Genomic DNA, 26,267 nt, shown 5'->3' on the forward strand with positions numbered 1-26,267 from the left:
GTATGAAAAGAACACATTTCATTTAAAAAAAATTGCTTTAACGAAATTTTTTCTCTTACTTTTTGAGACATTTCACGTTATGGCAAGCAACTGGAGAAAAAAAAGATAAGACAATAAAAGAGATCATGGAACAGACTTCAATATAAATAAATTAAACTGAGGTCTCAATCTAGAGATAAAACACAATTAATTCTAGTCTCGCCAAGGGAAAATTATAAGTATTAGAATACACTAGGAGAATGAGAGACATTTTAAGTCCACATTTCACCTCCACTCCCTTCCCTCTTTGCAAGCTCGTTACCACTGGGAATTGACTAGAGAAGGGGGTTGGAAATTTCAAAGGTGTTTGCTGCATAAGTAGCAAATTAAAATTTAAAAATGCTTATCCCTCACCACTATTATAGGACAAAGAACATACAGTTGGGTGTAGACAGGCAGGGACTAAGTCTTATTCACGTATTACACTAAATTATTCATTGGAGATAATTCTTTCTAAGCAAGTTGACAATGATAATATACTATTTAGTAAAAATGGGATTTACTAAACTGTATATTCCAAGTATGTTTAAAAATGAGAAGCAACTGTGGTTATCTCTGAATTACCGTTCATTATATTGATGGGTTATCATTTATTTTCTTTGTAATTTTCTGTATTTTCCAAATGATAAAGAATACATACAAACACACAATTGAATGAGTGCCCTACTATAATGCTAGGAGCTTGAAATTTGTTACTGCTAAATTTTCAAGTATCCTACAAGGTGGGTACTACTACCCCCAGTTTACAGAGAAAAAACCTGAGGCTCAGAGCTTAGTCTTGCTTAAGCTCATATGTAGTTAATTAAGTATCAGAGGTCAGATTTTTTTTAAAGAAAAAATACTAATGAACAGAGATGAACTGCTTATTATTGTTGCTGTGAGGGGCATTTATGGGCCTTGGATATAACCTTGACAATTCTTTATAGCCACTACCTGAGAGTCTTCACCTGAACTCCATAGACAGCTCATGGTCTGCCTCAAGGGAAATGTGATTAACAAATTCTACATGGACCTACATATGTGCATTTCTCTGGACAGGAAGTTCGTAACTTTCATCGGATACTGATTAGATAAAGTGCTTATTCAAGACAGAAACCTAGCCCATAGTTTGTTCTTTCAATAAACTTAAGTAATATTCCTCGTATGGCTGGATTCCTTAAAGACAGCAAGGTGATTAAAGGAGGGGCTGGCGGGCGGTGGGGGCGGGCAGAAAGTCAGAAGGCAGCTGCAGCTGAGGCAGATGCAGGCTAGAAAAGCCGGTTAGGAACCTATGCTTGAGAGGGGAAGAATAGTGGAAGGCCATGATTCTCAAACTTGAGCATGACCAGAATCTCCTGGAGGGCTTGTTAAAACACAGATTGCTGAGGCCCATACCCAGAATTTCTGATTCTGTCGGGCTGTGGTGGGGCCTGAGAATCTGAATCTCTAACAAGTTTCTAGGTAATGCTGATGTCGCTGGATAGGGAACCACACAAGGGTTTACATCTTCGTCTACTACTTACTAGTGTTAGATCACTGACAAGTTACTTAATCTCTCTCCACCTCTTTTTTCTAATCTGTAAAGTAGGATGATTATAACTAATGAAATTAAATGTGACAATACAAGTGAAGTGCTTATTCCAGGGCATGACACACATTAAGAGCTCAATAGACTTTATGCATAAATCAATAAACTCAATAAACATATATCTAATAAAGTTATATATATATACACACACAAACTCAATAGCTCAATAAACATATATATATTTAATAAAGTTATACACACACACACTTGGATTAAACAGAATTATACTGAAACAATTCTCATGGAATAGAATAATATTAAATCAAAGCAAGATAGGTATAATATGATTTTAACTGTCTTTCAGATAAATAAACCCTTTTCAAATTATTGAGTCAAGCTAATCATATCATCGCTATTTCCTTAAATTTGCAGCATTTCAATAACGGCAGGCCCATCAATGCTAAGGGAATCCATGGTAACCACATAAAGTAAACATCCACCTACCCATTAGTGCCAGCAATTATTTGGCATTTGTTATGTTAGTTAAACTGTGTAATGGTGTGTAAGAAATCAGTTTCTGCTTCCTTGACCCTTTGGAAAGCTGGTTTTCCAACCCAGCGTGCCTTGCTGAGACTCCCGAATCTGACAGCTGTGACTTCAGGCACTGATTTTCTCACAAGCCCTTTTTGGAAATGAGGCAGCAAACATCGTGGTCTCCTCTAAAAGAGTAAGAATCTATTACAGGGGCTTGATTATTGATAATGAGCATTTCTATTTTGGGGCTAACAGCTAACTGGGACTTTTATTGTTCATTTTAACAAGTATTCATCATGAACCCTGAACTATCCTCCAGAGAACATTAATTTTAGATGCTTGTGATACACAAGAACACAATGAAAGGATTATTTTCATGCCTTTAGATTTCAAGAAATATATCCTGTTTACTTATATTGGAGATGTACAGAGAAAAGGTAAAGAGATAAAAACAATAAAGAAATAATCTTTAACAAGAACAGTTTTAAATGCAAATGCATCTTCATTCTCTCACAAATCCTTAACCTTAATTCTAAAGATATTAGAGATCTAAAACTACACAGGAATTTTACTTAATAAAATACTTTGTAACTCAACAGATATTTGCTATATCTCCTTAGTAAAATATCCTGTATTAAAATCTGGGAGAGATACAAAAATGAATAAGTGATAATTCATGGAGGAGATGAGACACAATCATGAGGGGAAAGAGAGGGCATTTGGGGCATGGGCAAGGTCACAGAGACTGGACTGAAGATGAAAGTGTTAAGGCATAGTGAGAAGAAGCCCAGCTTGGCTTGAGTAGGAGTTCATGCTAGAGAGAAGCAGGAGATAAGGTGAAATAAAAAGAGACTTGGAGGTGAAAATGAATTCTATGGACCTGATCATCCTATTCACAGCCAAAGGCCTTGTCAGCCAAAATCCTGATGTCATCATAACATTTTTTTTCCTTTGCTGTTTCTGCACCTCTGTGCTGGTCACAGATACACCTAAGAAGATGTTTACAAGGAGTGACCACAGCATGGGTCAGTGTTCTTCTCTGTCTCCACAGAGATAGAGATTTGACTAGGGGAGTAATTCCTTGCTAGAAGCAGAACAGAAAGAGGAGAGGTGGAAAGCTGCTCAGGCAGGGCAGAGAGGGAATGGGGGAACAAGAAGGACTAATTAGGTCAACCCCTCCCCGCTCCATTTGGCTTCAAGCATCCCACTGGTCTAATGAACACTTGCTCTACCCTGGCCAGAAGGAAGTATGTTCTCTTTAAAGAAATCTGGGTTGGCAGTGGCAGCTTCTATTTTAAAACCTAACACAATATGGCACCCAGGGCACGGGACATTATACAAGAAAAACCTTTTCCTTGATATTCTTGCCAGCATGAGAAGGGAAGAAAAAGCAACGAATAAACATAGTAAGTAAAAACAAATATTTATTCTAGAGACACACCCAGATGACTTTTTTATTCTACCATGTTGGTCGACCTCTTCCATCACTGCCCTTCATTACAGCTGAAAACACAATGCCTCCCTATGGATAAAGCTATGTTTGCATACAACTTTATTAGAGAAATACTTACAAAGGGATGTGAACTAAGCCTGAGTAAGAAAATGTTAAACATGACTGCTTGTACACTGTGCAACATTTCTAATATAATTTTAGAGTAATACCGAGTGGGGTCCTAACTATAATGATAACTTAACGAGGAGAGTTTCACATAATATTCTGTAGGTGAAAAAAAAAGAGAAAAAGACAAGGATGAAATGTGAGCACAAGGGTAAAGTACATTTGAAAATACAGTACTCTCCTCTTCAAGTCAGAGAGATTCTCATCTTGAACTGGTATGCAGATAATACATAAATGAATTTTCTTTCATTTGTAACGGAAAAGCTTAAAAGAATATTTGTACTTTAAGATACATCAGGGCATACTTTACAGGATTATAGTACCGGGCCATCAATATTGACCTTTTCCATATAAAAGATTTTTATATTAGGATGTCAAGGAAATGTACCAGGTTCATATAAAAACAAATCCTTCAACATTTAGTAACACAACTATGAAGTGAGTACTCTGTTTTATAATCCTTTCATTCAATGCACTGATGAGTATAATACATGGCAATGAACTTGTTATGAAAACAACACTGATATTTCAAAATGAAACTTTCCTCTGCTGACAGCCAGAGGAAAAACACATCCATTTGCTTAGGGTGCTGCCTGGCTACACTTTCATTTAGGCAGATTTTAGGTTAATTGATAGGACTCAAAGACAAGGGTTCTATAAACCATTTTACTGAGTATACATCCTGATTATAATGTCATGTTAAGAAATGGAGAGCAATCTGTCTTCATGTCATATTTAACAGATGTCTAGTAAATAACCCACAAGTGCTCCCTCTAACAGATGCTGAATTATATTAATGCCCTGTTGTACTTTTATAATTAAGGGTCTGGCAGCATTTCCATTATAATCAAGACTCAAGGTAGGGAACAAAAGGAGTGGTTTTCACGTGTCCTTGCCCTGACCACAATGCTCCCCTCACGCCACACTGCCACTTTGGGCCATGGGGAACACACATATGAGGCTAGACATAGAATAAAATCTGGGAGATTGGTTGTTTGGTTATAGGCAGCCTCTGTTTTTATCGAGTCATTCCCTTTCCTTTCCTGGCTTGCTTGCCACTTCTATCAGCCTCTGCTTTTCCTTTTTCTTACTCTCCTAAGAGTCCTAGTCTCCTTCATCAGGAGCGGACCTGATGTCTTCTTTTTGATGCCACTTCCTTATCCAGACTTTGTTGCTGCCCTGCTGATTCCTCTGGAAGAAACCTGGCTTCTCTGTATCTGAGCTGCACTGCATCAGCCATCTTTGCCTTTTGAATAATAATGAATGAACTTCATAAACAAAACCAATGCAAAGATAGCAAAGGGAGAGGGGAATATGGTTGATAGGTAACTTCTCTCCACAAAACAAACATGAATTTACCAGAAAATTCAGAGGATAAAACTATAGCCTCTAAGGTGAATCCCGAAGTAGTGCTTCTAACAGTACGAATGTCAGAACAGCTGAGCCAGGAGAGGAAGGCTGGACTGGAAATTGACACTTTGCCACATTCCCCGAGTTATTCTGGGTGGATGCATTACATCCCCATTGTGTTAATACACATCAGAAATCAAATTGGAAAAGACTGGGCAAGGCGGGAATAACAGAAGTAGAGCGACAGACAGGAAGAAGAGGAAAACACAATGAGAAAGAATGTGGGAGGGGTGTTCTGGATTGGTTTAACCCGCTTTGAAGTGAAAAAAAAAGAACTGAGGTCCAAAAGAGAAGAAATGGAGTAGCCAATCTTGTCTCTTTAACATAAGCAATTTTAAAAAATCTTGCTATTTCCATCACAGGGCAGACCGTGTGGTCTAGTGAGCAAGCACAGCCTTGGGGGTTTGTACAGGCAAGGTTTTTGATTCTCAGGTTTTTTCCTTATAAGCCGGTTGCATCAAATTGAATAAGTTACCTGCGGACAATAATATTAACTTCCCAGCGCTGTTATGAAGGCAAGCTAAAATATTTAAAACACTTTCAAGGAGTCATAGTCCCATTTCCATCTCCTATGATGAGGGATTACGAACTTTCAAGCTATTAAATTTTATAAATTTGTAGAATAAGTTGTACTTGATCTTTATTTTTACAAAATTCAGACACAGTATATTACTATTAACAAGGGAGCACATATTGTTGGGATGATAATATTAACAAAAGTCTAGTCCCTCATACTGTGATGTCCCCAGAGCTACTCTGGATCTAGTTCCAGGGTATAGGAACCCACCCATGCAAACTTTATTTCCCAGAGGCCCATGAGTTCCTGTTACCCACTTGCTATAACCTACACTGCATCCTTCTAACGATCTTTTCTTCTGCTCAAACCTAAGCAAGGTTTTGTTTCTTGCAACCAAAATGGCCTAAAACAGTCGAATCAGTCATATAAAAATTAAAAATGGTTATTATGCCATCTAAATTCCTGTTTTGCACTGGAATTATATGACCATAAAGGGGAAAATAATTTGTTAAGCTTTTAAGGTGGGTAAGAGATATTTAAATATTGAGAGAGACTATTCAGAAAACTAGTATTCATTTTAGCACACCATAAGGATGTTGTGCACAGAATCTTCATATATGCATTTTGGGGCAAAAGGAAGAAAGTATTTTTGTTGCTTAAGTTGTATATACTTTTCCAGAGTAAAAACTTTATACTAACCTTTTGTAGAAAATCAGAATGAATTAGTATGGTGTATATGATAACCTACTATGTCATCGTGCCAGAAGTTTGACCAATTCCTTTTCATGGAAGTTTGAAAATGTCAAGTTCATTTTTAAACCCATGGCTAGTTTCATCTACTTTAAACCAAAAGTGACAAAATAGGAATTGACTGGGGGGAAAATTCTGCAATCCACTGTTCTTAATATTTGATAATCCATGTGAAGCAGATTTACCACAAACTGCTGTGACAGAACAAAGATGACAGATAAACTCCTGTGACCAAATTAATTGGAAATAGATGCCTCAGTCTTGTGATCCTATTTCAGTTTTTGAAAGAATTATATGCACCTTTAGAGCATGCCACGTCTAAGGATGATTAGTCCTTGTACTGCTGGCATCAGACTGATATGGCATGTTGCCAAGTGTCTCAAGAGAAAGCTAAAAGTTCAGTGGAGGTGGTGCAGACTGCGTAGCTACTCCAGGATTACCTCAGAGAACACTCTGGCTTTTCTGCTGAAAGCTTGTCAGAGTTTGATATCTATTCTCTTTGTGCCTATGATGTGCGTTTTCAGACTGCCCTAAGTGGACCTTCTTAAACTGGTCTCTTGTTTTTTTCACTTTTGCCATACTGCTGAGAAACAATATAAAGTAACTTAAGGCATTTTATCAGGCCATCTATATCCACATATCTTTTTCTACCTTTATTATGATTTATACATGTCAGAATGATCTGGTATTAAACTACGGCAATTAATCTCGAAGGGAACTCAGTGTTTTCCATTTGTCTGAAAACAATAACACTAGGCAAGAGGTAAATGGTCAACGACCTATAAATTTGCAGCTAGCCAAAAAACAGCTGAATACTAAACACAGTAAAAAATGCTGTTAATTAAATAAATATCATACAAAGTGATAATTGTAAACACATCATAATCTCTCTTGGATTTGCTTCAACATAATCCAGTATATGGGAAGAGAGTAGAGAAGGCAGAGTATAGATGAAACAAGTTTACCTGTCTATTGGTAACTGTTGAAGTTGGGTAATATGTACACAGGGTTTCATTACAGTTTCTGTAGAGACTTTTGCTGAAGTTTGAAAATTTCATGATAAAAACATTTAAAAAACATAAAACTTAGCAACTTTAGAAGGGTATAATATTATCTAATGTGGTTGAATAAAATTACTTTTCAGACTAGAAATATAATCTACTGAATCATCAGTATTGAATCTACTCTACACAGTAACCATAATAAATTTATGAGATAAAATATATCTGTAGCTGGAGTAAATATTTCAATGTCTAATACAGATTTACGTTTTTTATACTGATAAATCTACTTCTTCCCTTGTCAAACCAACCATAACTAAGATAACATAAGGAACCTGAAATAAACAATTATTTTAATAAAGACTTCTTTTGTGGTCTGACTTCTACTCACAAATGGTGTCAATGTTCTCAAATTAACCCTTTTTCGAGGCTAAGAAAAATTGTTAAGATTAAACACAAGGAAAAAGCAGTTTACTCAGATGTTAGAACAACGTTAACACAAACCTAACACTAATTTAGATATATTTATCATTTTATTTGCAACGTGAATAAGATTGTAAGAAGTATCTCCATTTACACTAAAAGAATTCAAATCTTGATGTCATATCTTGATAGTCTTCTGAATATAACAAGGATACATACTGAAATCAAATAAACTGTTTAAAACAAACCTAAATCTCATTGCTTAAAATTAAGTAGAATAGTCTTTTAAATGATATTTTATTAGAATTATTTTGACAATAACTTAGTTATCATTTTAAAAAATAAAGCATTTTATACATTAACACACTAAACTTTCTAGTTAATAGAGTGATACATTTGCAAATGTACAGTCCTACTTATAATGATAATTTTGAAATCAGTCACTCAAAATTTAACAATATATTCCAAAAATCAGATTTGAGGATGGAAATGTTTAACAAGTAATACAATTTTAATCTGTTAGATCAATTGTGGAAAAACTGTGTTAATATGGCTATGCAATATTTTGTACTAATTTTAATGCTACTAAAACTTCCAAAAGCCTATAAAAATTTATTGATATCTTAAATTGAAAATTATTAATAAATTCAGGACAAAAAAGCTACATAATTGAACCTTTAACACATTTTTTAGCAATAGCATTTATAAAAGGATGGCTGGAAATGATCTAGCTCCTTTGAGAAGAGATAGATAGGAAAACACAAGAGTGGGAATTTAAATATATTCTAGCTCATACACTTTAGTTAATTTTGACTGCACAGTTCTTAGTTATTTAAAAAAAATAGTGGCATTAAGAGAAAAGATATTTTCTAACCGATATATAAAAGCCAAAACCACACAAGTAGTGTGGATTTTCAGTTACTCATATCTGCTATTGTGTAACTTTTTAACCAACACTCATCTTTTCTTAAAAGAAAAATTCAAATTCATAATGGTCAGGCAGGTAAGTAAAATCTTTTCCCCCAGGTGCTAAAACCTATCCTGAAAAAAATAAGATTTTTATTTTAAAAGAACAACAACAATCAATTACAGAATGACACGTATTATAAGCCAGGTGTTTTGTATAAGTTCTCTTGTGTCCTCCTTCCTAAATTCTTCAATTTTTTTTCAGGTGAGGAAAAAGGCTCATGTAAACTTAATAGCTCAAGACACGTATCTAGTAAGATAGTAGTAGTTGCTCGGCCTGATGCCTGCTCATGCTTTTTGCATATTTTGTGTCCAGAAAATAAAACCTGTCATTGGTGGGCATCTTGTTTATTGTTTTTAACCAATGTCTACAATAAAGATAATCAAAGCCAAGAAATTTAGCACACATAGAATAGATGCTATGCAATCACGGCTGGGTATGAGAAAATTGGTAAATGGGTTTTTGGAGTGTCCTTAGTACTGAATGAGAAGCTCTGGTCAGGCCAAGCAATGAATAAATCTATGCCTATTTTAATGATAAAAGACAATACGTTGATAGTGTTTAATTCATCATGGGATATATTAGGTGAAAATGAATTGATGCTGATAGCTGAGAGAATTATTTTCTAAATTAATTAGATCCTTTTGTATAAATATTGGCTAAAAGAGAATACTGTTGGATTTATTTTTTCATATATACATGTTTAAAAACAAACCAAAAGAATTACCAATGATAATTTAAAATTACTAATACAAACAAGAATACTATAAGGTTTTCTTTAGTACCCAGGGCTAATTTTAATATGTCTTCTTTTTGTAAAAAAAAAATAATTTCTAAAAATAAGGACCAAATGACAACAAACTCAGAAGTCCTCTTCTTAATATATGCTGTATGTAATACAGCTACAACATCCTGAGTTCTGTGATTAGTCTGAAACCAAGTAATTCTATATCCAGGAGTCTAGCAAGATATCACCTTTCAACTCATTGCCACTTTTTTCTACTGCAGAAACAGATTAATCTGAGAACTTACCAGTCAAACACTTTTCCTCTACTTTTGCAATTTAAAAAAATTTTCAATCATTTTCTCTTGAAGATATCATATAGGGTGCTAATGCTTTCATAAGCACAATCAACACCTTTAGAGCACTGAAAATTTGATATGAGTTGAATATAAAGGCTGCTACAAATAGTCTTTTTTCTAAGGAGTTTAGTTTTAGGAGTAGTATTCTTGCAGAAGACCAAAGAAATTATTTTATAACAAGTAGAGCAATGTATTTAAATTAAAAATCATTTACTACATACGAGTGAAACATCAAACACACAAATAACTGGCACTATTGATAACTGACTAAATTTGGATGTTTAGTTTTTAAATGTGAAATTTTGCTTAAATGGATTAAAAGAATGAAATTATTCATCTAGATATGGTACTACATTTGAATTTTTGATCTGAATTTGATCTGAATTGCTGATCTGATCTTTTGTTTAGCTTAACGTAGGTAACTGCCCACCTAGAATTTAACCCCAAGCTAAATTTTCTCTTACACAGCAATGAAATTAAGCAAAGAAAGAATTTTGTGCAAAGAAGTCAATTCTTGATCATACCTGATAATGAAGAGGATAATCCCAGATGGCTATTTAACCTCATATCATGTCTGTTTGCCTATGGGGGTATTGTCATCTGAACATCTAAATAAGAGTATATTTGGAGTTTGTAAAATTTGTAGATAAATAATAAGGACATACTGTGACTCCCTGAATTAAGTTAATTTCTTCACCAGGTACCCCCTTTTGGAACTATTTATGGATCACTACTCAAAAAGGATCACCACCACTGGGTTCCAGGAGAAAGCTTTGAAGTTCCTTTCTGTTCCTTCCCTAACTCCTCTTCATTTCTCTCCATGGAGGAGGAGAGCGGACCTCAAGTTAGATTCCAGGATGGCAACATGTTCTTGGGATGAAACTTTCAAAAGAGATAAGAGCTTTTCTTTACCTACTGTGGTGGCTGCCTTCTTCTGGCATCCTTCTGTGAGGCTCCATTCAGCACCCTCGTTCCCATCCCTTCCCTTCAGCAGGGGCAGACAGAACTGGAGCTACTGCCCAGGGAGAACAGGCGTGAGAGGGTGCAGATGGATTTGCCTTTTGGTTTCAATGGGGTTACTAATTCTAAGACTGGTGTTTGGCGGCAGGAATCCACTTGGTCCTTCAGTCAAGACAAAAGGAGTTGTGTACTTTTTAAATTATAGTTCTGTGTTAGGTTTGGGGCCAAAGATGTTCATCATCATGTATTCATTTAACAATTATTTATTAGGTGAGTAATGATAAATGGCACAAGCTCTGGAGTTAGTCTCCATAAATCTGAATTCTGGCTCCATCACTTTAAAAACTGCATAACTTTGGGCAAGTTATTTAATTTCTTTGTGTCTTAGTTTTCTCATCTGTAATATGGGAACAATAATAATAGTAACTTCCTAGTAGGGTTGTTGGGAGAATTGATTAAGTTGATAAATGTGGAACCCCTAAAAAAAGGCCTGGCACATAACAAGTGCTCAATAAATATTAGCTACTATTATCGATAATTATTTAATATAAGAAATATTAATAATGCTGGTCCTACTCAGTAAGCAGCTAAGCAAGGTGGACACAAATGTAAACAGGAAAGAGAAGATCCTGCCCCAGGGCACCTGTCTCATGGTGCTGTGCGTGCATCCTCTTAGGGACTTGTAGGATCTGTTTGAAGCAGGATTCCTTGGGGGAAGTACCATCTTAATAACAATATAATTTTATTCTTATAACAAACATCAACTTTCAGAATGAGGCCAGGAGCAAATCCGAGGCTCACTGGCTAAAATCTTCTGTTTATATTTGAAGAGGTCCAATTTTATACTTCAAGCTTGCCTTATTAACAAAGGTTTTAATAAGTGAGAATATTAATAGGCATGTGAAAGTAAGACTTTCTGCAGATGAATTAAAACGTACATGACTGCAGATGAGTGGAAGCCAAAAACACAAAGGATGCCAGCCTTTCTTCTCAGCTTCTTATGCTTGTCATCAAACAGAGGGTCTTGTTTTCTAAAAGCCTCTGGTTTGTCTAACACGACTACACAGCTAACAGTGCTGACAGTGTGAACAGGTGGAGCAGGTAAATGGTCCTTCTGAAAGCAGAGACAAGAGCATAAAAGGCTGGGTTCAAGGAAGAAGGCTGAGGCTTCATGGCTTTTAGTCCTGGAGGCCTGGGAAGTATCATGGAAAGCAAATGTCATACACATAAAAGATAGATATTTTTAAAAATCCACATTGTGTTAATTTAAAAGAAGATAGCGTTCTCTGGAGCAGCGATATCTAAATCTAACTGATCATAAAACTCACCAAAGAAACACTAAATAACATCAACAAAAAACTGCAGCACTCTGCCCACTGCCCCTTACTGCCCCCCCGCAAGAGTCAGATTCAGTAGATCTGATAAAGGGATGGTAATCTGTACTTTTTTCCCCCCAGTTACCCAGAATATTTGAAGGCAGTACTAGGGTTGGATACACTCGTCTCAGTCTGATCTTTAGAATCATCACCCAGCCCTCAACCTCCACAGAGACTCTGGTTTCACAGGGCTGGGGTGGGGCCTCGCCCTGTACTTTATAAAGCATGCCCAGGTGATTCTAAGGTGTGGTCAGAACTACATACCATGAGCCCTAGTTCAACGCTTTCCTGCTGAGTAGTTTATTACAAAACTGGATGTGATTTTTGTGCTTCAAAGCAAAAATTATGCCATTGTCATTACCAATAGATGTTACCTGAGCTCTTACTGTGCACTAGGTAAAGATACAAACGTAACTTGGGATCTACATCCTAACTACTGATGAAGCCAAATTACAGATAAGATTAAAAAATGGAATTTCAGGGTGACAAATGTGCTATGTAACCTTCATCTTCTTCCCCAGAAATAACCTGAAGGCTGCTCTTTCATTTCTAAGTTTCTCTTACGATTTTATCTCTTTCTGTCTTCAGTATTTAGATACTGCTTATGCTGGGAGAAAAACAATCCTGCATGGTTTATCTGCTATTTTATAATATCCTTTCATCAGCTTGAAAAATGAGGAGTCAACATAATTTACTTTCAGGGTTACCCTATATAAAACACACTTTAACATATCTAAGCATATCATTCCATTGCTTAGGGTAGGGAGATTTAATCACAGTATTTAATGAAATAAAAACTAATTCTCTAAATCTGAATTTCTTTCAAATAAAGTGAGAGGACTAATGAAATATGACTTCATCTGCTTGCATCTAAAAATACTGAGGTGAAAATTATACACATAAACATACACACATACAAACACACAATGACTTGTAAAGACATAAAATTGGGGTAGGTACTATCTAATGCTGGGATTTTCCTTATGACAATTAAAAACTAAGAAGAACTAAGTACAAATCGCCTCTCTTTAACTATACAGTTTAATGATCAATAAACTTAGACTAGGATGGAACCAACTTTCTCCTATGGAAATATAACAACAAATACCCTGCACTAACATTAAAAGTATACTATTAAATACGCAGCAAAGTGAAATTTTCTATTATCACACATTGGACAAGAATACTTTGTCTCCTTGAGACTGGAACTAGAATCCGGAAACTGCTGGCCTTGAGAAAGACATATACATAAGGCTATGACTCTTTCCATTTCTATCATTATTTTTTAAATGTTAAAAACCCTGCCATTACTAAGCAGATTTCCTCTTTGTCCTTCTACATGATGAGAAAAGGTAACCGATGGCACTTGTGCCATTGAAACAGGAAGAATTATTCATATCAGTTCTAGGAGTGTTTTGGGGGACAAATTTTTTAAACTTTTTAATCATAAAAAATTTCCAACATACACAAAAGTAAAAAAAAAAATAGTATAATGGACTTGCACGTGTCCATCACCTAGCTTCGACAATTAACCCATAGGCAAACTTGTTTCATATACACTCCTACCTACTCCCTCTACCCTAATTAGGGGCACACTGACCAGACTATTTTTATTTATTTATTTTTTTTTTTTAAAGATTTTATTTATTTATTTTCCCCCCAAAGCCCCAGCAGATAGTTGTATGTCATAGCTGCACATCCTTCTAGTTGCCGCATGTGGGACACGGCCTCAGCATGGCCAGAGAAGCGGTGCGTCGGTGCGCGCCCGGATCCGAACCCAGGCGCCAGCAGCGGAGTGCGTGCACTTAACCGCTAAGCCACAGGGCCGGCCCCGACCAGACTATTTTAAAGCAAATACCAAACAGCATGATATCATTGGGGTGGGGGGAAATCTCATCAAGCCATTACCCAGCATCTCAATAATTAGGATTTTTTTTTCTTGTTTTATTACTGTTTTAAGGCACTCATACTTTTTTCATTCCTAAAAATTTTTCTTTCACGTCTTAATGCTTTTATAAGCTTGCTTGGAAAAAAAGGATTCTCTTAAAACTGGCATGGTAAGGTGATGAGTGACCATTTTTTATCCATGTGTGTTTCTGAGGTGTAATCTGTAACTCTATTAAAATAGATCATCACATAAGAAATCAGAGATGCAGGGATTTATTAAACCCTCATTTGCGAATATGTTCTAAACAAAACTACTTGATACATGTAGTTTTTCTGCCATTTTTTATGTATCAGGAAAGTTCAATGTCAGTGTAGCCTCCACTTTTACATTTATTTGACTAAGCAATAAATAGTCTAGGCAATTGGTTTTCCTGTATCTAATAGCCAAGGTCTGCACAAATAGGAAAATTTCGTATATTTTCCTCAAACTATTTCATTCAGTCTATTTTCTAGGGTGTTCCATTTTTACATGTAAAGCCTTCTTTTAATATAATGCTTATTAAAAAAAAGGGTATGTGTTATCATTCTTCAGGAATCTTCCTTCAAATCACACTCCTTTGTATCACGGCACTGATCCCAAATAGTTACGTCATGACAATGCTAAAAGAAATGTTATGGTAAATCAAAATTTATATCTGATAATGCCACAGCCAACTATTTTTTGAATAGAGCCCATCCTACCAGATCAAGCTCACTTCAGACTAGCAATCTTTACCTAAGAAATACATGCTCCCCTCAGTGTCCCAGTCAGGGCTGTGGTGTAGAGGTTGAAGAGAAAGAATTAGCTACGAGAGATTTTCAAAGTTATGTTAAAATCATACTGAAATTATCATTATGATTAATTCTACATATTTAAAAGTAAATTTTAAAGGTAAAAATTGTGTCTTATTAACCAAGAAGGCTCGGAAGAGACAGAATAACACTGATTCATAAATAGAATAAACACTGATTCATAAAGCTAGATTGTTTTCTCCAACTATTCTAGGATGTTTCAAAATTATTTCCAATAAAGGCTAACGATATGGTATCACAAAAATTGTTTTTAAAAGGAAAATTCTCCATTTTGATGCCAAATAATTCCAAATGTTAAAAAAAAAAATCAATGAAATAGTGTGTTTTCTTACAATTGCATTGCTTTAAATCAGAAGAGTTTGTGGTAGGACAAAATCTTTGTGTGTATGTGTCTGTGTGTGTTAGCCTTCCTCCTCCCCTTTGAGGCCACAGGTAATTTATGAATAGTATATCTTCAGGCTGAAGATAGCATTAAAATTACATATTTAAAAAATTAAACATAGACAATAAACATACTATAAAACATTTATATATTTCTATAATGTTACTTATGTTTAAAGAAAAATGTTTTCTAAGCAGAAAAAGAGACAAAACTAATCTATGCTGTTAGACATAATGATACTGCTTACCCTTGGGGTAGGGTAATGACTAGAAAGGGTCACAGTGGGTGAGGGTTGTGAGGTACCAGAAATGTTGTTTCTTGATCTGGATCCTGATCACAGGGTGTATTCAGTTTGTGAAGATTCACTGAACTTACGATATATGTTCACCTTTCTCTATGTATATTATACTTTTTTTTTAAAAAAAGTTTTTTAAAAAGTAGAAAATGAATTAAAATGGTATTAGACCATTTTCACACTCTATCACCTGCAGCATTATGCGACTTCTGAATTTTTATATATTAGTAAATATTTTCACACTCATTTTATATATATATAAAATGTATATATATAAAATATATATATAACTATATAATACACATAAAAATATATATTTTTAAAAACATAGAAGTGGTTCTTCTAATTTCAATGCTGTACAAGGCCAATTATTTTCTATTTAAACTGATTTATTTAAAACATACGCTCCTTTAAGGAATTAGGAATGATTTTGAATGTGACTTAGCCCCTATTAAGAGTAAAGATGGCTAAATGAACTCTTTAGTACAGGATATTGAATCAAAAGAACCAAAAAACAAGAACATATTCCTCATCAACTCCAGTAGGCCTTATTTTAGAGACTACAAAATTTCCCTTACTTTTAGGGGAAAAAAGTCACATGTCCCATAAAAGTTTGTATATGTGTGTATCAATGTAACCAAAAGCCTAATGAACTCAAATTTCTAAGGGCTTATAAATTATTTAAGATCTTTAGTTATTTTTGAAAAATGATAGATGTATAGCAAGAAATTCAAGTAGTCTGGTCTCATTTAAAGTTTAATTTAATAATATTATCAAATAAAAATAAATAATATTAAATAAATTAAATAAATAGTATTAAATCAACGAGCATTTAAATTCTGTGAAATCTAATAAAAAGTATAAAACTGCTGTTCTAAAAGAAGTTGAAAATTCTGGACATGGAACATGGAAGATGAAAAAATGCAGACATGGAAAAATGCAGACGTTAAAGGAATCAAAAAATGAGAATCTGTGGCTGATGAAGTACAGCGGGGTAGTTGAGTCTGGAAGAGACAGCCGCCACAACAGATTTATTCTTTTAGCAACAGTTAGATACTCAGGCAGAAGAAGGTACTTAATTTTATGGTTAGCTTATGACCAAAAACTCAACAACCTGAACCATGTCAACATGCTCATAAATCATTACAAATTCCAAATGTTCTCATATATGCTATGCCTGATTTCCACCTTTGTTCATACAATACAGTGGTTTATACAATACTGCTCACTGTACTGCCCAGTTTCCTGTCCAAATCCTTCCTTCTTTCCTTCACCAGCCTGAAGTCTTCATTCTCTCTGAAATCTTCTTTGATCACACCCTAGCTCTCAATTATCTTTTTTACTTCTCTGAATTCCTCTGACACTAAGAACTTAACCCTTATGTAAGAAGTGTTTTATGAACGAAACTCTCATTTTTTCTAATGGGAAAAGTAAAGAAAGGACAAATTCTACTTACTACATTTTCTCACTGAATCTTTACAACAGTCTGATTCACAGATGAAGAAATTGAGACCCAGACAGACTAAATAATTTGCCTGTCTTCACCCAGATATGAAGAAGCAAGATTGGGTTCCGAACTCGGGCCTGCTTGACTCCAAAGTATAAAAGCCTCCACTTTCAAGCAGGTGATTTTGGAGGACAGAGAGACGTATATTTCACCATAGTACCTCTCCTAGAAAATGGGTTGCATTACTAACTTCACGACTCCTGGTACATTGCTTGAGACAGATGTAGATGTACAATGTTAGAAGGAAGATAAAGAATTTGCACATGTTCATATACCCTGTTAGTGGCAGGGCAGGGACTAGAAACTGTCTCCTGGCTCATTTGTACCATGCTACACTGAACACTCACAGCATGGAGTGTTCAAGGATGAAAGATTCTAAGTAGGCAACATATTGTAGTAGAAAGGGTACCAGATCTAGGGTCAGAGAGATCTGGGTTTAAATCCTGTCTCTACCATTACTTTGTATCCTTAGGCAAAATTTGCAAATACTCTGTGCACATTTCCTTATCAGTACAAAAATAATAATACAGATATTGAAGGTCTATAATGTGAAGACTAAGGGATCCAATGTATGTTAAATTACTAACAAAATATTCAGAGCTAGTCTCTCTTCCCTCTCCCAACTTAAATGTAATATGGAAATGCTGAACTCTGGTATTCTACCGACACCGCATCATTTGCAGGGGTTCATCACGAAGCACAGCCCAGAAATCAGATGTATGTCCTCTTCAGGGGATCTGCTCCACATGGACTTCTGTGACCCCTCCGGACATCCTAATGAGAGAACAGGGTTCCTTGCTATTCATTACCCAAGAGTATGGAGGAGATGGCATCTTGAAAAGAATTTCAAGAATTCATTACCATATCAAATAATACAGGTTTCATTACAAGACAGCAAGGAGTTATGAAGGAGATAGTTTCCTTTTTATTTCTGTCTGATTTGTTTCTGTCTGTCTTCCAAGACGTCAGATGAATAGTGTGCTTTATTTATAAATGATACTATAGCTAAGAACAAAAAGATGAGATTACAAAAAGAAGGAAAAAGTCTCAGAAAGATGAAGAAGGAGGTAAACTTAAGGTCTATTAACTAGATGGATGAATTAACATGCTAAGTCACCAAGGCAACACGTTCGGTGACTGGTTGCATCTTCGCCACAAAGACAAACAGAAGTCACATTGATATCCATTTTTCTCATATTCCACTAAATTTAGAATGAATCCTGAAATGGAATTACACTAAAGAGGGTTAATCGAGAGCTGCACTCTCCAATATAGTAGCCACTAGCCACATATGGCTATTGAGCACTTAAAATGTGAATAGTCCAAATTGAGATGAGCTGTAAATGTAAAATACACACCAGATTTCAAAGACTGAGTATAAAAAAAAAGAACGTAAAATATCTCAGTAGTAATATTTTTAATTGATTACATGCTGAAATGATTATATTTCGTATATATTTTATTAAATAAAATACTTTATTAAAATGAATTTCACCCGTTTCTTTTCACTTTTTTTAATGTGCAACTAGAAAATTTTGAATTACATACTTGGCTCACATTTGTGGCTTGCATTACATTTCTATTGGACAGTGCTGGCCTAGAATGAGAATCAAAGATATTTAATATTCAGGCAAGTGACAATAGATGAGATGCACTCTCTTCAACTCAAACAAGAGGGGTTGAACTTTATTAAGAATTCCATTTGCAAACCGTTTCTTGAGTCACAGACATTCATGTCATATTATACAGTAAGTATTTAGTATGTTACATTGCTACCTGCAACATTTTTGCCCTTTAAGATTATGATCTACAGAAATAAGATTTAAAGAACTTAATTCTGAATATATATAGTAAATATATATATATATTCTAAATATGAATTCTAATATACAAATATAATTTCTAAATATACATAGTGACACAGATAAGATGTCACTAGAATACCAGAGTTCAGTACATATATATATAATTTTTGAAGTCAGAAAGTCAAAAGCAAAAACCCTAAGGAAACCTGAGATTTGTCATCTCCTTCCTAAACTACTCCAATATCTTCCTTATTAACGGTCTCTTCACTGATCTCAGTGCAACCCATCCTCCACATCACTGCTAGAGTTCTGTCTTGGAAGATAAATTTGATTTTGTCACTTTCCTCCTCAAACACCTCCAATAACTCCCAACATTTATAGCATAAAGTCTAAATTCTTTAGAGTTAAAGCTTGCTAACGTCTCACTCCAAATTACCCTTCCACTCGTATCTCTGAGAATTCTCCACTGCAGGTGAATGCCTGGCCCTTCCCAAGCATGCCAAGCTTGCTCATGGCTCTGCTGCCCCCTGTCTCCCTGCTTGTCTGCTGGAGATCTCTCTTTGCCTTCAGTGATATCCCTAGGTGACTTGGGATGGCATTTTCTATACTATCCAGGTATCTGGTATATGGATATCATCATATATCTCACTCCTCACATTATATTGTATAGGTCTATAGCCCCCCCAAGATCAGTTTGAGAGGGAGTAAGATGAAGATAAGAACCTTGATATTTTACCCTTGTGTCCCTAGTATCTGGCACAGTGACAGAAATGAACTAGGTCTTCAATAAATATTTATTGATTGAAAGAATTACGTTTTTTCCTCCATCGTCTTAAGCACTAGCCATGCAAGACTCTCATGTTTCTGGAACATCAAGTACTTTCCTGCAACTATGCCCTGCATCTCTACTGTTCCACCACAGCTTGGGATCTTTTATTTTTGAAATTTGTTTACTTCTGTTTTCACTTTTATCAGAATAATACAAGTATATTGTTTAAAAAAAAAGTTAACTACTACAACCAGCAGTCTCATGCTGTATACTTTCTCATATCCAAACCCTACTTCCTGAAATCAACCACTTCCACCTCCTTTAGGTGTTTCTTTTTTTTCTTCCCTTCATTCTCATATTTCTTGGGCCTTGCTCTCAAGGATGACATAGGCAAAAAAAGGCAGGTCAATCTCAAGCTTCCTGCTCCCTAAAGTATCTTGTAGAGTACTTTACACATAATAGATACTCAACAAACTTTTGATTGATTGATTGAATGAATACCAATAAACTTTTTGGTTGATTGAATGAATGGATAAGTGAATATTCATGCTCTTTAGTGCTTAGCACAAACTCCTTAACAGTCTGAAGTGGAGATGCATTCATATACCACAGTCAAGGCAAAGAAACAAGTTAAAATGGAGTACCAATTAACAACACGTAGAAAGGAGATAATGAAAAGCAAGACAAGGTAGGCAGAAACCAGGAAATCCACCAGAACAAAAATGTCAGGGTAGCTTGGGGATAGAAGTTATCTGAATGAGTTTTAGAATCACATAAATTTAGATTCGCATTCTAGCTGAACAACCTTGAGAAAATTATAGAACTTTCCCAGGTCTCAGTTTTCTTATTTGTAAAATGGGGATAATGTTCCCTTCCTTCTAGATTTGCTATAAGCAAGTGTCTTGTATGCTTTATTAATGAAAGCTGCTTTATTATTATTGTGTATGTATATGGGAATAATAATAACAATAAAAACAACATCACCCTGGCAACCCTGAAGATGAGGCTGACTTCTGGTCTCACCAGAAGCTTCTTGCATACTTGCTGCTGAGGCTTCACCAGGTTAGGGTGGAACAGAAAGAAGTGGTTACACTTGGTAACGGGAAATATGTGGGAAGGACATGAGGACACGTTCCTTCTAGCAGCACTATGAGGTCAGAATTCTACTTACATCTATATGTTAATCACTTTTTTTGTTTGCTTATTTCTTTCAGAGAGTCTACCCCAAAAAATCAAGTCTCTTCTTTACATGGCACACTCAGCAGCACAATCACAATATTTAGAAATACACTGGATATCTGATTACTGCTAAAATTTAATATATAGCCTTGATGGAAAAGTAAATTTCCTAACATCCTATACTAATGTAATCCATACACTGAATAAAAACTCTATCTTCATTTTTCTATTAAGATAGATATGCCAGAATCTCAAGACAATAAAATCTCACTAGAGAGTATCATATACCAGAAACTTAAATTGCTCTCAGCATCTCCATGATGATTCAGCATTAATGATAAGTGATTGGTTAAAAGCATTTAAATCAACTTTACGTTCTTGAAATTTTTCATGAACAACAACAATAATCATTTAGAAAGATCTTGCAAAAATGATTTTGTCATAAAGAAAAAAAGCAACAGGGGCTGGCCCAGTGGTGTAGTGGTTTAAGTGCGTGCACTCCACTTCAGCAGCCCGGGGTTCGCAGGTTCGGATCCTGGGCGCGTACCGACGCACTGCTTGTCAAGCCATGCTGTGGCAGCATCTCATATAAAGTAGAGGAAGATGGGCACAGGTGTTAAGCCCAGGGCCAATCTTCCTCGGCAAAAAGAGGAGGACTGGCATTGGATGTTAGCTCAGGGCTGATCTTCCTCACAAAAAAAAAAAAAGAGAGAGAGAGAGAAACAAAGTACAATAAATTATTTTAAAGCACTTGGCTAGTGAAGTAACATCATCCACTAGGTGGAATATAACACAAGCCCTTGAATCACAAAGTGTTCCTAGGTTACAGGTAATCAAAAACGCCTGTGCTCATTTCCATTTACCATGGACACACGAAATTATGAAATAGCTGATGCACATAATCATTAAACTGATCTGCAAATATAAAACTTCAAAGCAACTAATAATATTAGAATGTTGTTCTCATAGCCCTAAATAACCTAAGGGGAGAGGGAAGAAAAATTCTCTCCACATGTGGTAGTAGACTTTGCTAGTTTTGCAATATTTTTATATATAACAACTGTAACTACTTACTAGTTGTGATCCAACTTAGGAAAAAGCAAATACCAATTAGAGAAATAAGGATGGTATGTGTAGATGTTTTCATATTTTTAACGAAAGCATGACAAGTCAAAACCAAGTCTCCAAAATGGAATTAACTTCTAATTAAATGACTTCATCATTAAAAAATTTTTAAGTTAATGCTCATTGTAATAACAAAATCAGAATTTAAGTAATCTGAATTTGAATAGTTGCGTAAATTAAAAATGTATTTCTGAGGCCGGCCTTGTGGCTTAGTGGTTAAGTGCGCGCGCTCCGCTACTGGCGGCCCAGGTTCAGATCCTGGGCGCGGACGGATGCACTGCTTCTCCGGCCATGCTGAGGCCGCGTCCCACATACAGCAACTAGAAAGATGTGCAACTATGACATACAACTATCTACTGGGGCTTTGCGGGTGGGAAAAAAAAAGGAGGAGGATTGGCAATAGATGTTAGCTCAGAGCCAGTCTTCCTCAGCAAAAAGGAGGATTAGCATGGATGTTAGCTCAGGGCTGATCTTCCTCACACACACACAAAAAAATGTATTTCTATCAACCTAATTCTTTGGCTGAAAATGCAGAAGAGAAATTAGTTTCTTAGGGTTAGCTCTCCTGTGTCCTAGAATAAAAACAAAAACAAATTACAAACAAACAAAAACATTCCATGGCTAATACTTTTGACATTCTATTAGTGTTTTCCTCCTGTGCTGTTAAGGGCCCTTGATGAGTCTAATAACTACAAAAAGGGGGTGGGAGGGTGGGAGAAAAAGGGAGAAAGAGATGCATAAATATGATCATTACCTTGCAAGTGAATACTTTCAAAGAACAAAAGTTTCAATTCACAAATTTCTCATTAAATTGTAGGTTAAAACCCAAACAAGCAAACAAACTTATCTTGCAAACATTGTTGTGCCCCAGATATATCAAAAAATCTTTTGACTACAAAATAGCTAGAAATGCTGGATAAAATATAATAAACTTTCTTTAAAATACATAGCTGATTTTGTAAGAAAGTAAAAATTTACCATACAACCCAGCAATTCTTCTCATATCTACTCAAGATAAATGAAAACATACGTCCATACAAAGACTTGCATGAGAATGTTAATGGCTGTATTACTCATAAGAGTGAAAAAGTAGAAACAACCCAAATGTCCATCAACTGGTGAATGGATAAACAAAATATGGAATATTCATACAATGGAATACTATTCAGCAATAAAAGGGATGAAATATTGATATATGCCACAACATAGATGAATCTCAAAAACACAATGCTAAGTGAAAGAAGGCAGATGCAAAAGGCAAAACTATACAGACAGAAAGTGGATTAGCAGTTGCCTGAGGTTAGATCTGGGAACAGGGATTAACTGTAAACAGACAAAAGGATCTTATTGGGGTGATGGAAATATTCTAAAACTGGGTTGTTGTGATAGTTGTACAGTTCTGTTAATTTACAAAAATAATTGAATTGTACACTTAAAATGGGTGATTTTTATGATATATAAATAAAGTTCTCTTAAAAAAAAGTAAGTGAAAAAAATTAAGGACCTCTAAATGAAGGAGGAATGACACAATTACCTTGAGGAGACTTGCTAATCTTGGTAGCCTGAGTTGAATGACCATGTAAGACAGAGGAGGGAAAATATCTCCTCTGAAAATTAAAGCCATAGGCCAGTCCTCATATGAATTTAGAGTGTGAATTATCCTTCTTTCTTGCTCTTGGAAACTCCTATCCAAGAAATAAACTCAAAGTATATCCAAATTGGTACTGCCCCAGAGTTCCTGGTGGACGCAAACACGGTCTTCTTTGGAGGCACATCCATCAACCCAGGTCCCATTGGATTCCCACAGATAACGCACCCCAGGATGCTTGGCCTGACGAGTGGTGTATGTCCGCGCCAGGGATCTGAACCCACGAACCCTGGGCCACCAAAGCAGAGCAAGCCAAACTTAACTACTACACCACTGGGCCGGCCCCTGATATTTTTAAAATATTTATGTATAAAAACTTCATACGTTTTGCTTAATGAACACAACTTTCCCCATTGTTGAATAAACTAACAAATAACAATGTTAATCCTACTTAATCTAAACAAGTAGTTAAGAAATTATATATCATTTCTTAAAAATTTATATCAGAAGATAATAAAGAATATTTCTAAAATCATTACATCCCTACATCAAAGAAATAATATTCTATTATCACATAAAATGATTTACTTGAACAATAAACATATTTTCTATCCCCTTTGCAATTCTACTGAGGAAGAAAAAGGTAACCCTGGTTGGTCTCACAAAGAATCCTGGGGAGTGGCGGTACCATACTTGTTAGTGGGAGAAAAAGTCCCCCGGCCTGGGAAGGAGGACAGCTTGGTTCTTCTTCTGGAGCTGGGGAAACTGAGCCTCAGTTTCCTCCTCTATAAAAATTAGGGGCTTCATAGGAATCAACACTTTCCAATAGCTCTTACAGCTCTCAAGCCTGATAATTTTTTAGCCCAATGCTGTAGGACGCCAATGAAACTTGTCTTCCATAATCTCAGAACCAACAATCAAACCAGTTGGAAACACTTCTAGATAGAATTTGTAGCACATTTCACACATTCCTGCATATTTTCTCACTAATAATTGTATTAGACAGAAAGTTTACAATCCTGATTCCTCATCCCCCAGCGCCAGAAGATTTAATAACAGAAAGACCTGCTCTAAAAGATGTTTGCAAAACTGACAGCTTTTTTCTCAAGAATACTGCGCTAGTTACAGATACTAGGTCTCAGTCTACAGGTCTCCTCAACAGCAGCAAAGTAAATTCCTATAGTGGCAAATTTTCAATGACTTTTTTTGTTTGTTTAGTTGTGTCATTTTGGGGCCAGACTGATAGATATTAGGCATAAGCAATATCCTTAGTGATTTTGCTGCCTGGTGTTAGCTAGGCTTTCTCCTTCATGCAAAAATAAAATGGAAATCTAAAGGTGCTCGTACCGGCAGCTATGTCTAAACTGTGTAAGGTATCAGAGTTCCACGTGAGGCCAGGCCTGGCTGATCCAGCTTGGTCCAAAGGCTGAAGCAGAGGGGTTCAGAGACAGCAGTGCTATCACGTCAAATGGCTTACCCCCTTCCATCTCAATTCTAGGTGTAAAGTATGTTTCTTAAAAAAAAAAGAAAAGAAAAAAAAAAAAAACCTCTGTGAGAAATATGGTGTGGATGGTGGTTAAATGTCTGCCCTCTAATAAAATATAAAGTAATTTTAACATTTAAGGTCAAATCTGAAGCTGATTTAAAATCCTACAGTGGGAAAAGAGCTAACAAAATAATTTCCCTTTCTGAATGAGAATTCGACCTTCTGTTAACTTCCTAGATGTGTTCCTTAAAATGGTACATTAACCATGTTACTAGGCAACACTGCTTACAGGAACAATGACCCCTATGTGGATAGCATCTGCCTGGTTTGAGAGAACTACAAATACCTGATGGGGACACCACTGCTTTAGATTCCCTGAATGCAGTCATTCTTGTAACTGGACATATAACTTTTGGGGATGCTAGATGCTATGCCTATCGATTGTTACAAGAGATATTAGTTCTTGGGGTTTGAAGCTTCTAAGACAGGGCAGCGCCCGCGCCCATGCTATGTGGGTCTCATCTCTTTGTTTGTACTTGAGCCTTCATCTGGTGGGTGAAAGAAGATGCTTCCTGACTCCTGGGTGAGCTGTGGCATGGACTGGGGCAAGGTCTCCTACAGACAAGGACTGTCTGACATTGCCCTCTGGCAGGCTAAGGTTCCCACCCTTCGTTCTTCTGAGTAGAGTGTGCCAAGGGTGGCCGATGATGGCTAAATGTCTAACTGCTTAGTTGAACCTAACAAGACCTCAAGGTATGCAAGGCACCTGAATGTTTAATTTTTAGTATTTCTTTTGGTTTTAGGCCTACAGATATAACCCAAGATAAACAATATATCGCTAAAGTTGTGAACAAATTAATTGTAATAACACTTTAATTTAATCATTCATTCAAGAATATTTTAGAAGGTTCATTGTAGATGCTCTGTGATAAATAGACTGAAAGGTAAGAAGACAAAAAGGGAGTACAATTAAGTGGCTAGTGTAGTCATCAGTGGAGCTGTCTCTATTTGAGATATATTCCAAGGGTAGAGCTGACCTGGCTTATTACTGGATATGATGAGAAGAATAAAGAAAAGTGAGGCATCAATGCCATCTAAGTTTTGGCGGGAGTAACAAGGTGAATAGTGATGCCATTTACTGACTGAGAGAATACCAGTAGTGGTTATAAAGAAGTGATAGAAATGGTGGTGAAGAATAGGCAGCCTT

The 26,267-nt window shown here is 35.8% G+C and overlaps 1 protein-coding gene across 3 annotated transcripts in view; it reads right to left on the reverse strand.

Moving 5' to 3' along the window:
• FBXL17 (F-box and leucine rich repeat protein 17) overlaps window positions 1-26,267 on the reverse strand; it is a 478,445-nt gene that overhangs the window by 114,435 nt on the left and 337,743 nt on the right. The gene's annotated exons all lie outside the window — the stretch shown is intronic.

Source organism: Diceros bicornis, chromosome 1, assembly GCF_020826845.1.
Source record: "Diceros bicornis minor isolate mBicDic1 chromosome 1, mDicBic1.mat.cur, whole genome shotgun sequence".
Classification (NCBI taxonomy): domain Eukaryota; kingdom Metazoa; phylum Chordata; class Mammalia; order Perissodactyla; family Rhinocerotidae; genus Diceros; species Diceros bicornis.